At 45.3% G+C, this 20547-nt stretch overlaps 1 pseudogene across 1 annotated transcript; it reads left to right on the top strand.

Moving 5' to 3' along the window:
* Window positions 1-1636: 1636 nt before the first annotated feature.
* LOC307102743 (large ribosomal subunit protein uL11-like) lies at window positions 1637-17160 on the top strand (annotated as a pseudogene). The gene is made up of 4 exons: window positions 1637-1787; window positions 12937-13055; window positions 15248-15333; window positions 16601-17160. The product of its transcript is annotated as a large ribosomal subunit protein uL11-like (transcript).
* The last annotated feature ends 3387 nt before the right edge of the window (window positions 17161-20547 follow it).

Genomic DNA, 20547 nt, shown 5'->3' with positions numbered 1-20547 from the left:
GGCTGACTCCTGCACACCCCCTACTGGGGATCAAGCCCACAACTGGGGCATTTGCCCTGACTGGGAATCAAACCTGGGACCCTTCAGTCCGCAGGCCTATGCTCTATCCACTGAGCAAAACCAGCCAGGGCAACAATTTTTAATTTAGAATATTTGTTAGAGAAATGTATTTTATTACTCCTTAGGAATTAGGGCAGCTCACTATGAAGTCACAGTATGGCCTCAGTAACTTGTTCACCTCTTTGAAACTCAATAAAAATAGGCAAGGAGACTAGATTAAAAGGTCTCCAGCTCCAAAATTCTATGACTCGGTTTATGCTTTCAGAACACTAACTAAGTGGCTGCCTCGGGAACTCTCCCCGCCTGCCTCCTTGTCCCACACTCTCCTGGTTCTCCTCCTCCTCCTGTTCTTTCTTGACCTCCTTCCCAGCCTCTTCTCAAAGGTCGGAATTCCTCAGGCTTGTCTCTGGACCTCTGCTGCTGGCACTACCCACTCTTCACGGCTGCAGCGGCTGCCTGCCCACTAACAATGTCCACATCTGTGTGTCTGCACCCCACTGCTCCCGGCCTTCTGGGGACACATTTTATGGCTACTGAGTACTGTACATGGATGTCCGCAGGCACGTCCAACGTACCGTGTCCAACAGGACTTCTCTCTCCAACCCAAATGCTGCTTCTTTTCCTATTTGCCTCATGTAAGTGAAAAGCAGCACTTACTTAAATCTCAAAGTAACTTTGAGAGGTGTTATTTTCCCATTCTACAGAATCTATACACTGGAGATGAAAAGTGGAAGCTTAAAGGAGGAAGGAATGTGTCTAAGTTGTTCAGCTAGTGAGCAATGAGTTTGTGCTTAACCTCAAGTGTCTCTGACTCCAAGGCTAGAGCTCCCCCACACTGCCCTGCGAGGTCTGGCCAAGCCAGAAACCTGGGCGTTGAATCAATTCCTCCCTCACCACTCATGCCCCACCCAGCACCGGGACCTGACTCCAAAGGTGCCCAGATGAGCTCCTCAAATACAGGCCCTGGCTTACTTCTTTCACCCTCACCCTCTCCTGCGAGGCTCTGGTCTTCTTCTCTTCAAACCATGCTTCACATTTAGTAAAAGTGCTTTTTCTACAACACAGATCCTGTCATCCTGTCACTCTCCTGTTAAAAACCCTTCAGTGGCAATGCACGGCTACCGAGCCAAGAGCCAGCTTTTCCACATAGCAACAGCCCTCTATCTGCTTCTCTAGCATTACAGTCCATCTTCATTATTTGCAGGTTCTGTATCGGCCAGCGTGTGTACTCTCTAAAATGTGTCTATAACCCCAAATCAATATTCTTGGTGCTTCTGCAGTCATTGCAGACATGTGCAGAGAGGCGGGAACTGTGACGCACCCAATGCACACCTTCCCTGCTGAGGCTGAACAAGGTGATGCTTGCTTTTCATTTCAGCTCCTTCTCTAAACAAGTGTCCTCCTCATGGCCTACTTAGCACCACATTTCCCACACTTTTGTGCTTTTTGTTGGTGATTTCGCTGTTTAAAATGGCCTTGAAACATAGCGCTGAAGTGCTGTCTGGTGTTCCTAAGTGCAAGAAGGCTGTGATGTGATTTGTGGAGAAAACACCCGTTAGATGGGCTTCATTCAGACATGAGCTACAGTGCTGTCAGCTGTGAGTTCAATGTTGATGAATCCACAATACAGCACATCTGGAAAAAGGAAGAGGAAATCCACAAATCTGTAGATGAAGTGACTCCAGAAAGTGCTAGAGTAACATCTGCAGTAGTCCTCCTCATCCAAGGTTTCACTTCCTGCTGTTCTGCCAATTCTGAAAATGTTAAATGAAAACTTGGAGAAATAAATCATTAAATAAACAGTTCATATGTTTTAAAACACGTGCTGTTCTGGCCCTGGCCAGTGTGGCTCAGTTTGGGCATTGTCCAATGCACTGAGAGGAGGCCGATTCAATTCCCGGTCAGGGCGCATGCCCGGGTTGCAGGCTTGATCCCCAGTAGGGGGTGTCCCGGAGGCAACCCTTCAATGTTTCTCTCTTCAATGTTTCTCTCTCTCTCTCTCTCCCTCTCCCTTCATGTCTCTCTCTAAAAAACAAAAAAACCACATGCTGTTCTGAGAAGTGTGATGAAATCACATGGCGTCTTATCTATCCCTCCTAAGATGTGAATCATCTCTCTGTCCAGCTCATCCATGCTGTACACACTCCCTGCCTGTTAGTCACTTAGCAGCCGTCTTGGCTGTCAGAGTGACTGTCCCATTATCACAGTGTTTGTGTTCAAGTGGCCCTTATTTTACTTAATAATGGCCCCAAAGTGCAAGAGACACGATGTTGCCAATTAGGATATGCCAGAGAGAAGCTATAAAGTGCTTCCTTTAGGTGAAAAGGTGAAAGTTCTCAATGTAAGGAGGAAAGAAAAAAGTCATATGCGGAGGTTGCTAAGATCTGCATTAAGAACTAATATTCTACCTGTGAAATTGTAAAGAAGAAAAAACTCACACTAGTTTTTCTGTTGCACCTCAAACTGCAAAAGCTATGGCCACATTGTGTGATAAGTGCTTAGTTAACATGAAGAAGGCATTAAATTTGCAGGTGGGAGCCTTGAACAGAAAATGTGTTCTGATTGACAACAAGAAGTTGCCCCAGAAAGCATTGAGCCTATAATGAAGGCTTTAGCAAGGGATCCCCTGAAATGAGAGACCATCCTATCTAATAAAAGAGTAATATGCAAATTAACCATCACTCTGCTACACCCACAAGCCATGCCCACCAGCCAATCAGGAGAGAGTATGCAAATTAACCCAACCAAGATGGCTGCAGCCACGAAGAGAGCAGGAGGCTTGGGTTTCCCCGGCAATGGAGGAAGCCAAGCTTTCAGCATACCCTGGTGGGCCCAGGCCTCCCTCCACTCAAGGCTACAAAGTTTCAATTATAGAAGATAAATAAATCCCAACAAAAATGGCAGCAGCCATGGAGCTGGAGAGAGCAGGAGGCTTGAGTTGCCCCCAGCGATGGAGGAAGCCAAGCTTTCCGCAGCCCTGGCCTGCCTTGGCCTCTGCTTAAGGCTACAAAGTTTTAATTATAGAAGATAAATAAATCCCAGATCCCAGGGCCTCCGCTTGGGTTGCCAGGGGGCATGGTTGGCCTGCAAACCACCCAGGCCCCTTGCCCAGGCCACCCCACGCCCCAAGGGAACCCCCACCCTGAGCCGGGACACCCTTCAGGGCAAACCAGCCGGCCCCCACCTGTGCACCAGGCCTCTATCCTATCTAATAAAAGAGTAACATGCAAATTGACCATCACTCCAACACACAAGATGGCTGCCCCTATGTGGTCAAAGATCCTGCCCCCATGTGAACACAAGATGGTCACCACAAGATGGCCAACAGGGGAGGGCAGTTGGGAGGGACCAGGCCTGCAGAGGAGGGAACTTGGGGGGGACCCAGGCCTACAGGGGAGAACAGTTGGGGGGGGGACCAGGCCTGCAGGGGAGGGAAGTTAGGGGCAATCAGGCTGGCAGGGAGCAGTTAGGCATCAATCAGGCTGTCAGGAGAGTGGTTAGGGGGTGATCAGGCTGGCAGGCAGAAGTGGTTAGGGGCAATCAGGAATCAGGCAGGCAAGCAGTTGGGAGCCAGCAGTCCTGGATTGTGTGGGATCTGGCCTAAACGGACAGTCGGACATCCCTCGAGGTGTCCCATATTGGAGAGGGCACAGGCTGGGCTGAGGGACACACACCCTCGTTCATGAATTTCATGCACCGGGCCTCTAATCTGAACTAATAAGAGAGAAATATGCAAATCGATCATACCTCTGTGACACCCACCAGCCAATCAGCAATGAGTATGCAAATTAACCCAACAAAGATTGTGGGTTAATTTGCATACACAGGCGCGGAACGACTGGGGGCAGGGAGGCCGCTTGCACGCATGCCTGCGCCAAGCGGCCTGCATCCCGGGGACAGGCATCCTCGGGAGCCAGGCTGCTCTGAGCCTGTAGGCCTGCAAGTAGGCCCAGAGTGGCTGGGATCCTGGAATGACCCCCTGGCCACTCTGGGCCTACGCATGCAGGTGTGATTCAGCCGGGTACAAGGAGAGAACAGCCCTGGGACCCAGGCATTCTGAGCCAGCATGCACAAGCAGCCGGGGCCGGGGCGGAAACATCCCCCGCAGCGAGCGAGCAGACAGCAGGGACCTGCTTGCCCCTGGCCGTGGCAGCGAGGGGCAAGCAGTCCCCCACAGGGCCCCCACAGAGAGCAGACACCAGGGCCCTGCTTGCCCCTCCGGTGGTGAGCCAGACAGCAGACAGCAGGGCCCTGCTTGCCCCTGGCCCCGGTGGCTAAGGGCAAGCAGGCCCCCACAGAGAGCAGACACCAGGGCCTGTGGTGGCATCAAGCAGGCAGGTCCGCAGAGAGCAGAGAACCACGGGGAGCAGGCCTAAGTCGTCAGTAGGACATCCCCTGGAGCTCCCAGATTGGAGAGGGTGCAGTTCAGGTTGAGGGACCCCCCCCCCATCCCTCACCTGTGCATGAATTTTGTGCACTGGGCCCCTATTGTTCACACAACTTCCAATGCATTATATTATTATAATTGTTCTTTTATTATTAACTATTGGTCTCAATCTCTAACTGTGCTCAATTTATGAATTAAACGTTATAGCTATGTATGTATAGGGAAAACATAGTAAAAATAGGGTTTGGTACAATCTGCTGTTCCAGACATCCATTGAGTATCTTGGAACAATGTTCATAATGCATGATGAAGCTATGGAAAAGATAGAAAAGCAGCTAAATTTGTGGATTCATGAGATGACAACTAATTTAGTAAAGCATAATGAGCAGTGTTTTGAGGAGAGCCAAAGAAACTTATGGCCAGGAAAATGTTAAACTCTTCTCAGCCAGTGCTGACCGACTCACACATTTCAAAAGGTGATATTGCGTGGAAAGCATTAAAATTGCAGGTGAGGCAGGCTCTGCAGACCAGGAGCCTATGGAAGAACTTGTAAAATACCTGGTAAGTGTTGTACAGGAAAAGGGTTATGTGTAAGTGCAGGTGTGCAATGCTGTTGAGATTGGCTTCTTTTACATGGTGGTTGGCAAGTGAATCTATATGATAAAATGGGGTTTTGGCTCCACATTCATCTATGTATGGGGCAGTAAAAGACAACACTTCAAGATATTTCTCACATTGCACTTTTATTTTAGTTTTTAAATTAGCATACAGTACTATGCCATAGTTGATTCTGTGTTTCTATGTTCTGGTACTTAGCACAGAGTCTGGCTCATAGATAGGAACAATAAACATGTACAGAAAAAAAAAAAAAGCACATAGGACCTGTCCAGTAGCTCAGTTTAGAGCATCATCCCGATACGCCAAGGTTGCAGGTTTGATCCCTGGTCAGGGCACATTCAAGAATCAACCAATAAATGCATAAATAAGTCAAACAACATATGGATGTTTCTCTCTCTCCCTTATTCTCTCTCTCAAACCAATAAAAAACCTTTTATAAAAGCATAAAGGGTAAAATAAATAAATAATAAAATAAAATAAATAAAAATAAAAAGCATAAAGGGTAATGATATCTATTCATTCTACATAACTGAAATACCCTATGTCATAAATTTTAAATAAATGATACAATATTTTAAAATTAACATATTAAATTAATAGATTGTTCTCTGAAATATTTTAAATAATTCTTCTGCCATTCTCTCTTTCTCATTTGATAATCCTCACCCCAGGATATTTTGTCCATTGCTTTCACAAGAGGACACTGGTTTAAAAAGTGAAAGAGAGGGAGAGAGGAATAGAGAAAGAAACATCGATGTGAGATGGGGCCAGGGATGGAACCTGCAACCCAGGTAGTTGCCTTTGATAGGAAAAACATAGTATAAATAACCCAAGACCCTTCAGTGTGTGGGCTAATGTTCCAACCACTGGCCAGGGCCCCTTATCTCTCTCTTATTTTAAAATATATTTTTATTGATTTCACAGAGAGAGCTAGAAACATCAATGATGAGAGAGAATTATTGATCAGCTGCCTCCTATACACCCTCTACTGGGGATTGAATAGGTATAAACTCAACCACTGAGCCACACCAGCTGGGCGGGTCCTTTTTCTTTTTAATTTGAGCTATACAGTAGGTCTTCGGGTTACTTTGGAGATCCGTTCCTACAGTGTGACGTAATGTGATTTTCACCGTAAGTCAGAACCCACCTACCTACATCAGCACCTACATCACTCACATGGAGCACATACACAGCAGTAATGAAGTGAAACAGTAAAAAAAAATTAAAAGAAAGATAACAATTCCTGCTCTAACTGGTTTAGCTCAGTGGATAGAGCATCGGCCTGCGGACTGAAAGGTCCCAGGTTTGATTCCAGTCAAGGGCATGTATCGTGGCTGCGGGCACATCCCCAATAGGAGGTGTGCAGGAGGCGGCTGATTGATGTTTCTCTCTCATCGATGTTTCTGACTCTCTGTCCCTCTCCCTTTCTCTCTGTAAAAAATCAATAAAATACATTTATTTAAAAAAAAGATAACAATTCCTGACCTTTCCTTGTGGTAAATCCTATATAATAAAGAGGTAATATGCAAGTTGACCATTACTCCAACACACAAGATGGCCACCCCCATGTGGTCAAAGATGGCCGCTCCCATGTGGACACAAGATGGCCAGCAGGGGAGAGCAGTTGTGGGCGATCAGGCCATCAGGAGAGGGCAGTAGGGAGGGTCAAGGCCTGCAGGGGAGGGCAGTTGGGGGGGACCAGGCCTGCAGGGGAGGGCAGTTGGGGGCGACCAGGCTGGCAGGGGAGGACAGTTGGGGCGGGACCCAAGCCTTTATGGGAGGGCAGTTGGGGGTGATCAAGCCTGCAGGGGAGGGCAGTTGGGGGCGACCAGGCCAACGGAGAGGACAGTTAGGGGTGACCAGGCCGATAGGGGAGGGCAGTTAGGGACAATCGGGCCAGCAGGGGAGCAGTTAGGCGTCAATCAGGCTGGCAGGGGAGTGGTTAGGGGGTGATCAGGCTGGCAGGCAGAAGCGGTTAGGGGCAATCAGGCAGGCAGGCAGGCAATCGGTTGGGAGCCAGCAGTCCTGATTTGTGAGAGGGATGTCCCAGATTGGAGAGGATGCAGGCTGGGCTGAGGGACACCACCCCCCCATGCATGAATTTTGTGCACCGGGCCTCTAGTAAATAATAAAAAGCATAAAGCACATATGTACATATGTCAAAATGAACGGAACTTATTTTTTTTATAAATAAATGGGAGATGGAGACATAACCATGAAATGACATACATCAAGTTTGACGTAACCTGAAGACTGCCTGTATATAATAAAATTTTTATGAGCAAAATGGAGTAATTAGAAACTTGGAACAAGTGGTATTAGGAATTTTTGCTGTGCTCAATCCTATATAATAAAAGGCTAATATACAAATTATCCCCTTGACTAGGAGTTTGACTGGAGGTTCAAAGGGGAGTTTGACCAGGGGGCGGGGCTGGCTGGCCAATTGCCCTTGGCCCCTCCTCCTGGTCAGCCGGGTCCATTTGGCCCCGATCGGAGTGGGCCGGCCGGACCCCACCCATGCACAAATTCATGCACTGGGCCTCAAGTATAATTATAGAATTTTAGAGCCAAAGATATCTTAATTTACATATATGTTAATTAGGCTCTTTCAGGTTATCTAAGAAGATAGAAAGGGAAAAAACAGAATCAGCCCTCCCTGAGCTGTGTGGGGCCTAAAAGGAAGGCCATTCATTTATAGACAGCTCTGGGTCCAGCCTTCTGATAGCAGCTCTGTGACTCAACAACCAGCTGTCTCCTCAATCGGGTCTTTGTCACTCCTGCACCTGGGACTGCTGCTAAGGAAACTTCGTTCTCCTATCACTCTTCTCTCTGTCCACCTCATGCTTCTGTCTAGACTGGCAAGTGCTGACAGTCTCTTCGGGTCTCAAATTCAAGTCCCCACAAAGCAAAGATCCTTCCAAAAGTGACTCCCCTTCCTGCTGGGCAGAGGTCTCACATCAGTCCACCTCCTAAGACAGAGGTCACCTTATAAATTAGCTGCCCTTGGAGCCAGCACCTCCTTCTTGGGCTGGGAATGTGAGAAAGTACAGCCGCTTCTCAGAAGGACCTGTGTGTGTGGGATACACTCACCACACACCACTGCGAGCTTCTCTCAGAGTTAACAGAGGCAGATGCCAAAGCCTGGAAAGGGGTGGATCATCCCGAGGAGGGTCTCTGAAGCACATCTTCTCCCTCCTTTTGAGATTTGCCTATTTGGCTTGTTTCTTTTGACCTGCTCTAAAGGTTTGAGTTAAGCCTGCAAAGATTAACAGAATCATTTAATTTATGAAATGTCTACACATATTGCCATTGTGTCTTTTATCACAATTACTTATGGTTGAAAATTCAGGATGTCTGATATCCCTGGAACACTGAATAAGTGGACCTACAACATTGTTTATTTTCCTTAATCTAAGAAAATGAGATGCCACTTTAAAAATAATTATGTAATACTGCAAGGGAAACTGGAATGAAGCTCACCAGAAGTTGCTGTCATTTCAAAGCTATTAATATTGTATTTTTTTTAGAAGTTTGAAGCAAGGCAATAGGAAAATTAGTGTTTATTCAATTGGTGCTTATTGAGAACCCAGACATTGTACTAAGCCCTGGAAATAGAGCAGTGAACACCACAGACATGTTCCCTGCTCTCACGGAACTTAAATAGTATGTATTCAGGCCCTGGCCAGGTAGCTCAGCTGGTTAGAGTGTCCTCTGGATATGCCAAGGTTAAGAATTCGATCCTGGTCAGGGCACATACAAGAATCAACCAATGAATGCATAAATAAGTCAAACAAAAAATGTCTCTCTCTCTCCCTCTCTCTCTAAAATCACTAAATAAATTAAAAAGTATGTATTCAGTCAATCTGTTTTTTCATTTTTTTAGAACAATGAAGAGTAGGGAAAGGATGGAGTGAGGGTCAAAAGTAATTCCTAGAGTCCTGTACCCAAATTTTCTAATTCAGGTATGAATGAGAGACTAAGCAACCACATTAGCACTTTGAACATTGAAAGAGGCATTAAATTCGAACTTTAAGCAACATGTGAGAATAATGCCATGATGATATTTTTAATAATTAATAGTCTTGTTGTCCATTAAGTTTTCTTCTTTTCCTTCTCCTCCATTCTTATATCCCGACTAAAAGGGAAAAACCCTCAACAAATAATTAGCGGTAGATATCTTAATTATTACATTGATATTAGACTTTCATAAAACTAGTGACATATGATGAGACTCCAGGCCCTACAGCCCTGAGTATTACTAGTTTTCATCACCAAAGACTCATTATTGCCTCAGCCAACTTCACCTGAGTTCCTCAGCCCTCGGCCATTGTGAAAATGCCTGGTCTACTCCCAGCTCTAATTAACTTTTTCTGCTCACAAAGCTATTCCTTTAAGAATTCATCACTGCTCACAAAGCTATTCCTTTAAGAATTCCATTAAAACCCCCAAAGCCCATGAATGGGGTGCTCTTTCCTATTGTTCTTCTCAGCACTGGGGAGGGCAGTTTGCTGGCAGGGGTCTTAGTAGTAGATTTCTAGAAATCACGTCTAATATAACTTGACATCTATTATTCATCCCTGGAGCTGGCAATGGTCTAGATTCCTAGGGTGGGGGAACCCTGCTACCCAGAGCATCACACCCTAGATCAGGGCCAACAGAGGACAGCCTCATCATTTCCCAAGCCAAAGGACACTGAGTGCAAAAGTGGAACCTTGGCATGTGCCTAAACAATTTATTTAAAACTATCTAAAACAGGAGGTGAATTTACCCCTTTGAGCTATTGACTAACTCTGTTTCTATATTTGACAGTTTGTGTACTCTGCTTCTGCAACCAAAGTGTCTCCCTATTCTTGACCCCCTGACCATTTCTCTATATAATTAGTAGATATGCCCTCTCTTACTCCCATCCTAACTGCTCCCAATGTAGACGGTACTGCAATCCACAATAGTGATGATAAACATCCCGGGAAGTTAACCACAGAGCAGTTTCACAGGGAGAGAGACACAGATGTCTGACACTTGGACCCCCTGGACAATGGGCCAACAGTCAGATTCACCTGGAAGCCACTCTTATGTTGGATACTGACTGATTCGTAGGTAGTGTCATGTCTGGGCAGCTTCAGGCCTACTCGGGCAGAAGGGTTGTTGGAGTCAGTCTCAGGATAACATATCCTATATAATGAAGAGGTAATATGCAAATTGACCATCACTCCAACACACAAGATGGCCACACCCATGTGGTCAAAGATGGCCGCCCCCATGCGGACACAAGATGGCCACCACAAGATGACTGGCAGGGAAGGGCAGTTGGGAGGGACCAGGCCTTCAAGGGAGGGCAATTAGGGGTGACAGAGCCAGCAGAGGTGGGCAGTTAAGGGCAATCAGGCCAGCAGGGGAGGGCAGTTAGGGGCAACCAGGCCTATAGGGGAGAGCAGTTAGAGGAGACCAGGCCAGCAGGGGAGGGAAATTAGGGGCAACCAGGCCTGCAGGGGAGAGCAGTTAGGGGAGACCAGGCCTGCAGGGGAGGGCAGTTAGGAGTGACCAGGCCAGCAGGGGAGGGCAGTTAGAGGCAACCAGGCCAGCAGGGGAGGGCAATTAGGGGCAACCAGGCCTACAGGGGAGGGCAGTTAGAGGAGACCAGGCCATCAGGGGAGGGCAGTTAGGGGCAACCAGGCCTGCAGGGGAGGGCAGTTAGGGGAAACCAGGCCTGCAGGGGAGGGCAGTTAGGGGTGACCAGGCCAGCAGGGGAGGGCAGTTAGAGGCGACCAGGCAAGCAGGGGAGGGAAATTAGGGGCAACCAGTCCTGCAGGGGAGGGCAGTTAGGGGAGACCAGGCCTGCAGGGGAGGGCAGTTGGGGGGGACCAGGCCTGCAGGAGAGGCAGTTGGGGGCAACCACACCAGCATGGGAGGGTAGTTGGGGGCAATCGAACTGGCAGGGGAGCAGTTAGGCATTGATCAGGCTGGCAGGGGAGCGGTTAGGGGGTGATCAGGCTGGCAGGCAGGCAAGTGGTTGGGAGCCAGCAGTCCCGGATTGTGAGGGGGATGTCCGACTGCCGGTTTAGGCCCCGAGCCTAAACTGGCAGTCGGACATCCCCCAAGGGGTCCCAGATTGGAGAGGGTGCAGGCTGGGCTGAGGGACCCCCCCCCCCGCCCAGTGCATGAATTTCATACATCAGGCCTCTAGTTTATTATAAAAGAAATTAAAATGTTTGTCATACTAGTACATTTTGTAAGACTCAAATAGATTGCCCTAAACATATATTTTACTTTTATTGTGGTTCTTGATCCTCATATTTTTTGATGTATTTTATTAATTTTTTTACAAAGAGGAAGGGTGAGGGATAGAGAGTTAGAAACATCGATGAGAGAGAAACATCAATCAGCTGACTCCTACACACCCCCAATTGGGGATGTGCCCGCAACCAAGGTACATGCCCTTGGACCAGAATCAAACCTGGGACCCTTCAGTCCGCAGGCCGACACTCTATCCACTGAGCCAAACTGGTTAGGGTAATCCTCATATTTTAAAAAAATAGTGTCATGGGAAGTAATATGTAGCACGGTGACTAAGAGAGTAAGTCTTAAAAGTTTTCATTAAAAGAAAAGAAGAGCCGAAACCGGTTTGGCTCAGTGGATAGAGCGTCGGCCTGCGGACTCAGGGGTCCCGGGTTCGATTCCGGTCAGGGGCATGTACCTGGGTTGCGGGCACATCCCCAGTAGGGGGTGTGCAGGAGGCAGCTGATCGATGTTTCTCTCTCATGGATGTTTCTAACTCTTTATCCCGTTCCCTTCCTCTCTGTAAAAAATCAATAAAATATATTTAAAAAAAAAAAAAGAAAAAAAGAATTGTAACCATGTATGGAGACAATATTAACTAGACTTACAGTGTGATTACTTTGCAATATATCCAAATATTGAATCATTATGCTGCACACCTGATACTAATATAATGTTATGTATCAATTATACCTCAATAAAAACAATGTCAATTATTATTAAAGTTTGGTAAGTAATTCTACAGCTTGCTGATACATGAAAGAAAAATCATTGGACAAGTTAAAGCCCTCATTCAGTAGCTCTTTTAAGTAAACCAGATGTTGAAAAAAAAAACAACAACAGTCTTAAAGTGCAGTCACTTGCCCCAAGGACAACAAACCAAAACTTAATTGCAGTTTGAGCCCCTCCCAGGAGTGTGACCTCATATCAATCAATCTGAAAATTCCTGATGAACACTAGTGAGGTAATTTTTTCCTTCAAGAAATGTGCCCTGGCCTAAAATACCACCTCCCCCTTTTTTTCTAATGAGTTTCTTGTCCCACCCAGTTTCTGCCCATAAAAACCTTCCACTTTGTACAATTTCTTGGAGCACCTCTCTGTTTACTAGATGAGATGCTGCCAAATTCATGAACTGTGAACGCCACATCCATTTGCGGCTAGGGTTCAAGGTCTGGAGAAAGGGCTGTGCACAAATTAATACACTAGACAAAAAATATGAATTTAGAAGGCATGGGGGAGCCAGGCGGAGACCTTACTCTCTATCAGAGAGGCTCTCTGAAACCCAGGACCCATTAGCTTTTATTTACTAGAATACACATTTTCCCTTTAGCAAAGCAAACAGGCATATCAATGGTAAAGTTTGGTAACCAACAAAAGGATTATCAGGTTTAGGGGACTGCCTTCAGCCATTTGGCCAGCAGCAGGGTAATACAATGCTGATTTTCAGCCCTGCTGAATATCAAAGTTCATTAGCCTTCTAACGGACTTCTTGCATTTATTTATTAACTACTGTTGGTCTTTGCCTCCAGCAATGAACTGTTCAAAAAGCCAATTAGGTCTTGACATTTATTTGGTTGAATTTTTGTCATTAACAGATTTGGTGTCAGTGGTGGAACCAAAGGAGACTTCTGACAGCTTTGGGGATGAAAAACACAGGCGTGGTGCCCAAGAACCCTTTGAGTTCTCCATCTTTCTTTCTGTTTCTGAGGTCACAGTAAGGTGCCCTTAGTTCTGAACTCCACTGTGCATTGAGCTCCCAATCTAACTGGCAGTTCAGTCCAGGGCTTAGCAGGCAGGTGGTTCCATCTGGAACACAACTCTGAAGCCCTTGGTTCAGTCTGCAGTTTCTATTGGCTTGGAATTCTGCCCAGATTTCCCATTGGGAATTCTGGTAATAGCTGTAGTTCACCATGTGTTTGGAGTCAGTACACAGTGCCCATTCTTTGGGGTCTGCTGGTTTCATTCTTTACCGACTCACCAGATTCCATGTAGGGCATCATTGGTGGTTACTGGTCAGAGCTGGAGTGAGTCCACCTTAAACACTGGACCAGATCTGAGTTAAAACTGGGTGGTTCAAATCTGAGCTGGCCAGGGTCAGGTGGGAGGCCTCAGGTGAATACATTTTGTATTAATAAAGGTTAATTGTTAATGGGATCTTGGAGGTAAAAAAAAAAAGTATAGGCATTTGAGAAACCCAAAGGCCTAGCAAAAATAAATGGGACCCTTTATATCTAGAGTTAAGCAAGCCACCTTCCACACACCTGCTTATTTTATGTTTAAGAACAATCTAGTATCAGAAGCTGCAGATATCTACAAAGATGGCTAAATTTTACTAAAATTAACCTAGAATTACAATGGCCATTATGGGGAATGTTCTAAATAAATAAGATCATTTAAGAAGTACACTAAAAGCATGGGCTTTTAAGTGGGACAAACAGAATGGGATTTTAATTGATATGCAGAATCTTCCAAAAGTCTCAAAATTCCAGAATAGCATCATTAAAAGACTCATTACAAAAAGCTAATGAAAAGTAGGAGGCACAAAAAGTACCTAAAGATGATAAGATGAAAATGATTCCACACTGCACTCCCACTGGGGCCCTCCTCAGAATGATGGTCACTGGTCCAAAGACTGTGACACTAGAAAAGAGACTGTCCTCAAAGGTCCTATGCAAATTCTTTTTGCATGCCTTCATATCTGCCTCCAAATGGGCCCCTTCCACAGTAATCCCTTAAACAGGTATGGGAAAACCATAATTAATATGAATGGGCCCTCAGAAACAGGAAGAAAGACAGAGAACCCACAGGGTTCATGGGTACCACATCTGTGTTTTTCATCCCCAACAAGATTTCAGAAGTCTTCTTTGATCCCACCACTGACACCAAATATGTTAATGATAACAATTAATGTTAATGCCAAATTCGAGTTGATATTGGAGTTATACTGTCTACTTTAAGCCCCATCCTCACAGGATAGATACCTTGGAGTAAAGAAAAGGTTTCTGTCGTGGGAGTATCTAATAAAGTTCAGAGAGAATTTTATCTCAACCACTACAAATGGCTCTGGGACCTTTTACTGAAAAACATCATGAATTGCTACATGATATAGCTCCAGTCAATCTATTAGACAGAGATCTCCTTTCTCAATTAAAGGGCTAAACTGCTTTTGCCTCTAATGGAGATCTCACCTTAGTATTTCCTGACCACCCTGAACTTGATCTTTTATATTCCTTACTGTATATCCTTTACATAGAAGAGGAAGAATTCCAACAAAAGTCCCCTATTTTAATCCAGGTGCCTGAAAAGCTGTAGGCTACTTTTAATACTGACACTGGAAGAATAAAAAGTACAGAACCTATAAAGATTCCGATATAACTAAACCTCTCCCTAAATTACCTCAATATCCATCCACGCCTGAGGCCATGTGAGGCCTCATACCCATAGTAGAAGACCTATTCGCCCAGTGCCAATCCCCTGTATTAGTACCTGCAACACGCAGATGTTGCCAATTTGGAAATCTAGTGGATGAGGATGGTAATATGTCCAGGATTTGAGAGCTCTTAATAAAATGGTTGTTTCAAACCCAAACACTCTTTGTCACAAGTTCCACCAGATTCAAAATGGCTCACTGTTATAAACTTGGTCAGCCCTTTTCAGCATCCTTACAGACCCCAAACAGCCAATATCTACTTGCTCCATGCCATTACCCAAGCGTGCTAGTGATCAAAAGGGCGAACTGTTAATATTTATACTAATGGTTGGTATACCTTTGGGGGGCTGTCCACGATTTGGGGGTACTATGAAAACAAAGGGGTTTTCTTACATCCTCTGGGACCCCAACCAAAATGGGCAATAACTAAATAGTCTTCTTACTGCTCTTACCCTCTGAAATATCTTTCATCAAAGCTGAGGCTCTCGCTGAAAGGCCTAAACGTGAGTATCAGGAAAACGCCCGAGCTGACTGTCACACAAACGCAGCAGCATCAGGATCTGTAAAGATGGTGGCGCATGTGGATGAAGCCCATCTGCTTCGGCAGAAAATAGCCCCTCAGTGCCAGTCTTTGCCTTCCTGATGTCCTTGCAACATGACAACAGTCTGCCTCTGAATCAGAAAAATTAAGATGAGCTGCAAGTTAAATAAATAGCTGGAGCTATGGAAAACCCAATGCTGTAACTTGGTTCTTCTAGGCTCCCTGAAAAATCCCTCATTTCTGATTTTTTATTCCTTCACCCACCATAGTGCACTCAAGATGATTAAAATTATAAATAGACATAAAATTTATAACACAGTCTACCAGCAACATCTGACCTGCCAGCTCCAGATCCTGGAAAAACTATTTTTGTCCCCAGGGGCCTCAGACTTCCTCTCTCTGGGCCCTTTTAACACCTGCAGTTGGACTTCATTCAACTGCGACTTAGCATGGGTTATCAATAAGTTCTTGTAGTTGTATATATGTTTTCTGAACGGGTTGAAGCCTTCCCCTGCCACAGGCTAATGCCCTCACAATGACAAAGTAACTGTTAGAAAGCATGCTTCCCACTTGGGGCATCCTTCCACAATCTCCAGTGATCGAGGCACCCACTTCACCGGGCAAATTATGCTTAATAAAAACCTTGCAAACTTCTTAGAATTATCACTGTCCCTATCACCCTCAACCATCAGGCAAGATCGACTGAAGGAATATGATCCTCAATCTTAAAATTTCTAAACTTGCTGAAACCACTGGGCTCCCTGGCCCAAGGCGTTGCCTTTGGTCTTGCCAGCTGTTTGCAGCATCTCCTTTGGGAAACATAAACTCACTCCATTGGAGAGAGTCACTGGCTGACCAAAGGCTGAAATAATCCTTTCTTTTCTTTTGGTAGTAACTTTCCTATCCCACCCAGTTTCTGCCCATAAAAACCTTCCACTCTGTACACCTTCTCAGAGCACCTCACTGTTCACTAGATGGGAGGCTGCCTAATTCATGAACTGTTCAATAAAGCCAATGAAATCTTGAGATTTACTTGGTTAAATTTTTGTTCATTAACACAGGTGAAGTAAGGCTTACAGGTTCTTACAAGAATCTGTGACTCTTGGTAAGGAAACATGTTCTCTGGCTTTCCTTATTGCAATTTTGGGCACAGAAATTCCACAACTTGGTCATAAAAATGAAGGTAATCTAGAAGATGCAGAATACACTTATCTTCATTTTTTATAGCTTATCATCTAGAATAAGACATTTAAAATATTTTTGAGAACTTTTTTGGCTTTTGGCTTAGAGGAGGCCAAAGTGCAACTTTCTTTGGTTGTCCAGAATCTGGGTTCATCCAACACCAGCCACCTCTACCTGCTGCCTCCACTAGGCTGCGGAAGTTGGATTCCAGAGAGATCAAAATCGTACACCTGAGGTGCACTGGTGGGGAAGTTGGTACCACATCTGCTCTGGCGCCCAAGATTGGCCAACTGGGTCTGTCTCCAAACAACAGCTGGTGGTGACATTACCAAAGCAACCGGTGATTGGAAGGGTCTGAGGATTACAGTGGAACTGACCATTCAGAACAGACAGGCCTCTAACTCCGCCCTGATCATCAAAGCCCTCAAAGAACTACCAAAAGACAGAAAGAAGCAGAAACACATTTAGCACAGTGGAAATATCATTTTTATGAGATTGTCAACATTGCTCAACAGATATGGCACCGATCTTTAGCTAGAGAACTCTCTGGAACTATGAAAGAGGTGCTGGGACTGCCCAATCTGTGGGCTGCAATGTTGATGCCATCACTCTCATGACATCATAGATGACATCAACAGTGGTGCCATGGAATGCCCGGCTAGTTAAGAACTACAACAAAAAATATTTCTTTTATTATTGTTTTTAACCTCACCCAAGGATATATTTTTTGTTTGTTTGTTTTTTGCCTGAGACCTGTTTTTATTGATTCCTGGGAGAATGACCTAAACAAATTCAATTTCCTGAAGGTAAGACAGGGTTGGGACCTCAGTTTGGGCCCAGGTTCCCTGACACAAGGCTATTGTTTCAATACTCAGCAATATTATCTATTTAAGTAGATACGAAACAATAGCTGGAAAGTTGTAGGACTAAGTTTTTGTTTTTACTAGAGGCCCAGTGCACGAAATTTGTGCATGGGGCAGGAGGGTGGAGTGTGTGTCCCTCAGCCCAGCCTGCACCCTCTCCAATCTGGGACTCCTCAAGGGATGTCCGACTGCTCCATGCCCTTACCCAAGCATGCTAGTGATCAAAAGGGCAGTCAGACATCCCTCTCACAATCCAGGACTGCTGGCTCCCAACTGCTTCTGCCTGCCAGTCTGATCACCTCCTAACCACTCCCCTGACACCCTGATCGATGCCTAACTGCTCCCCTGCCAGCCGATTGCCCCTAACTGCCCTCCCCTGCAGGCCTGGTCTCCCCCACCTGCCCTCCCCTGCAGGCCTGGTTCCCCCCAACTGCCCTCCTCTGCAGGCCTGGTCACTCCCTACTTCCCTTCCCTGATGGCCTGCTCCCCTCCAAATGCCCTCCCCTGCAGGCTTGGTAACTCCCAACTGCCCTCCCCTGTAGATCTGGTCCCCTCCAACTGCCCTTCCCGTGCAGGCCTGGGTCCCCCCCAACTGTCCTTCCCTGCAGGCCTGGTTGCCCCCAAGTGCCCTCCTCTGCTGGCCTAGTCACCCCTAACTGCCCTCCTCTGCAGGCCTGGTCCCCCCCAACTGCCCTCCCCTGCAGGCCTGGGTCCCCTCTAACTGCCCTCCCTTGCAGGCCTGATCGCCCACAACAGCCCTCCCCTGCTGGCCATCTTGTGTCCACATGGGGGCGGCCATCTTTGACCACATGGGGGTGGCCATCTTGTGTGTTGGAGTGATGGTCAATTTGCATATTACATCTTTATTATATAGGATCGATTTTTAAAAAAATATATTTTATTGATTTTTTTACAGAGAGGAAGGGAGAGGGATAGAGAGCTAGAAACATCGATGAGAGAGAAACATCGATCAGCTGCCTCCTGCACACCCCCCACTGGGGATGTGCCCGCAACCAAGGTACATGCCCTTGACCGGAATCGAACCCGGGACCCTTCAGTCTGCAGGCTGACGCTCTATCCACTGAGCCAAACCGGTTTCGGCTATAGGATTGATTTTAAAGAGATAGCAGAAGGGAGAGAGAAAGAGGGAAAAAACATTGCTGAGTAATGAAAAAACAGCTGGAAAGTTGTAGGACCAAGTTTATGTTTTTATTGACTTTAAAAAGAGAGCAGAAGGGAGGGGGAAGCACATTGATGTATGAGAGAAACATAGATTAGTGCCTCCCAGTGTCTCCCTTGCGCACCCCAACTGGGGCGCAAACCTGCCACATAGGTATGTGTCCTAACCGGGAATCAAACCCGCAATCTTTTGGTGTATGGGGTGATGCTCCAACCAAATGAGCCACCTAGACAGGGAGAAAAATATTTAAAGATCATTTGAAAACCTCCCCAATACATTTTTTACTAACCTGGACTCATTGAGAACACCCATGGACCCCTGGGAGTTTGAGAACCCTGCCATAGTTTGTTTCTGTGGAGACAATCAAGAGCTCCATTTGTCCCTCCTAGGATTTGGAGATTCCCATAAAATGCTAGATTGACCTGCCAATGTTGATAGGATAGTTATGCTAACAAATGACCAGTTATAAACTTTCGTTTAAAGGGCTTTCTTCTTTCAGGACATGTTTAACACTTTTACAATTATATAAAACACTGCTCCTGCTTTCTGATAGTTAGACACCCTCCTCTCATCACTTAAAAAACATTGTAATTATAATAGAAAAACTCAGAAACAGATAAAAGGACCAGTGTGAAAATAAATAAAATTTAATTGAAAATAATACTAAATTAATTAAAATCCTAGCAGTGTTTTAAAAATGGAAATTGATTATCTGATTCTAAATTTTATATGAGATGCAAAGGGCCAAGGAAAGCCAAGGCATTAAAGAAGAACTTATTAAAGAAGAACTAAATTAGAGAAACTACTCCATGGATACAGTATTAACCCTTTGCACTTGCTTGCTTTTTTCTCAATTCCTTTATTCTAATGCTAACCGTGTCGACATCCAAGTGCAAAAGGTTAATATGATGCTATGGAAATTAAGGTGGTAATATTAAAACAAGAATAAAAACAGCTCATCTGGTGTGGCTCAGTGGCTGAGCATCAACCTATGAACCAGGAGGTCATGGTTTGATTACTGGTCAGGGCACATGCCCAGGTTGTGGGCTAAGTCCCCAGCAGGGGGCGTGCAGGAGGCAGCCGATCCATGATTCTCTCTCATCATTGATGTTTCTCTCTCCCTCCCCCTCTCCCTTCTTCTCTCTGAAATCAATAAAAAATATATATTTAAAAAATAATAATAAAAAACAGGCCAAATGGAAAAGATCAGAGCCCCCCAAATGGCCAACACATATGTGGACATGTTATCTATGACAAAGGAAGTACTGTAGATTAGTGATAAAACATACATTAAAACAAATGAATGATGCTAGATCATTTATTTATTTTTATTTTTAATTTTAATTTAATAAATCTTTATTGTTCAGATTATTATAATTGTTCCTCTTTTTCCCCCCATAGCTCCCCTCCACCAGGTTCCTACCTCACCCTCTGCCCTTACCCCGCACCCCCACTGTCCTCCTCCATAGGTGTACACTTTTTATTCAGTCTCTTCCCGCACCCCCGACTCCCCTATTCCCCCAAGAATTGTCAGTCCACTCCCTTTCTACCCCCCTGATTCTATTATATTCACCAGTTAATACTGTTCATCAGATTTTTTATTCCCTTGGTTTTTAGATTCACTTGTTGATAGTTACGTATTTGTTGTTCATAAATTTTATCTTTATCTTCTTCTTCCTCTTCTTAAAGAATATGTTTCAGCATTTCATATAATTCTGGTTTGGCAGTGATGAACTCCTTTAGCTTTTTCTTATTTGTGAAGCTCTTTATCTGGCCTTCAATTCTGAATGATAGCTTTGCTGGGTAGAGTAGTCTTGGTTGTAGTTTCTTGCTATTCATCACTTTGACTATTTCTTGCCATTCCCGTCTGGCCTGCATAGTTTCTGTTGAGAAATCAGCTGACAATCATACACTATCTTCAACTTTTTGTTTCTTTTTGCTTTTTGCTTTTCCGGAGGAGTGTTTTTTGCTTCTTGGTATTCCAAATCTTTGACTTGATTCTTGCGATCC

The sequence above is a fragment of the Cnephaeus nilssonii genome, assembly GCF_951640355.1.
Source record: "Cnephaeus nilssonii genome assembly, chromosome: 7".
Taxonomy (NCBI): Eukaryota; Metazoa; Chordata; class Mammalia; order Chiroptera; family Vespertilionidae; genus Cnephaeus; species Cnephaeus nilssonii.
This window is presented reverse-complemented; position numbering and strand designations above follow the sequence as displayed.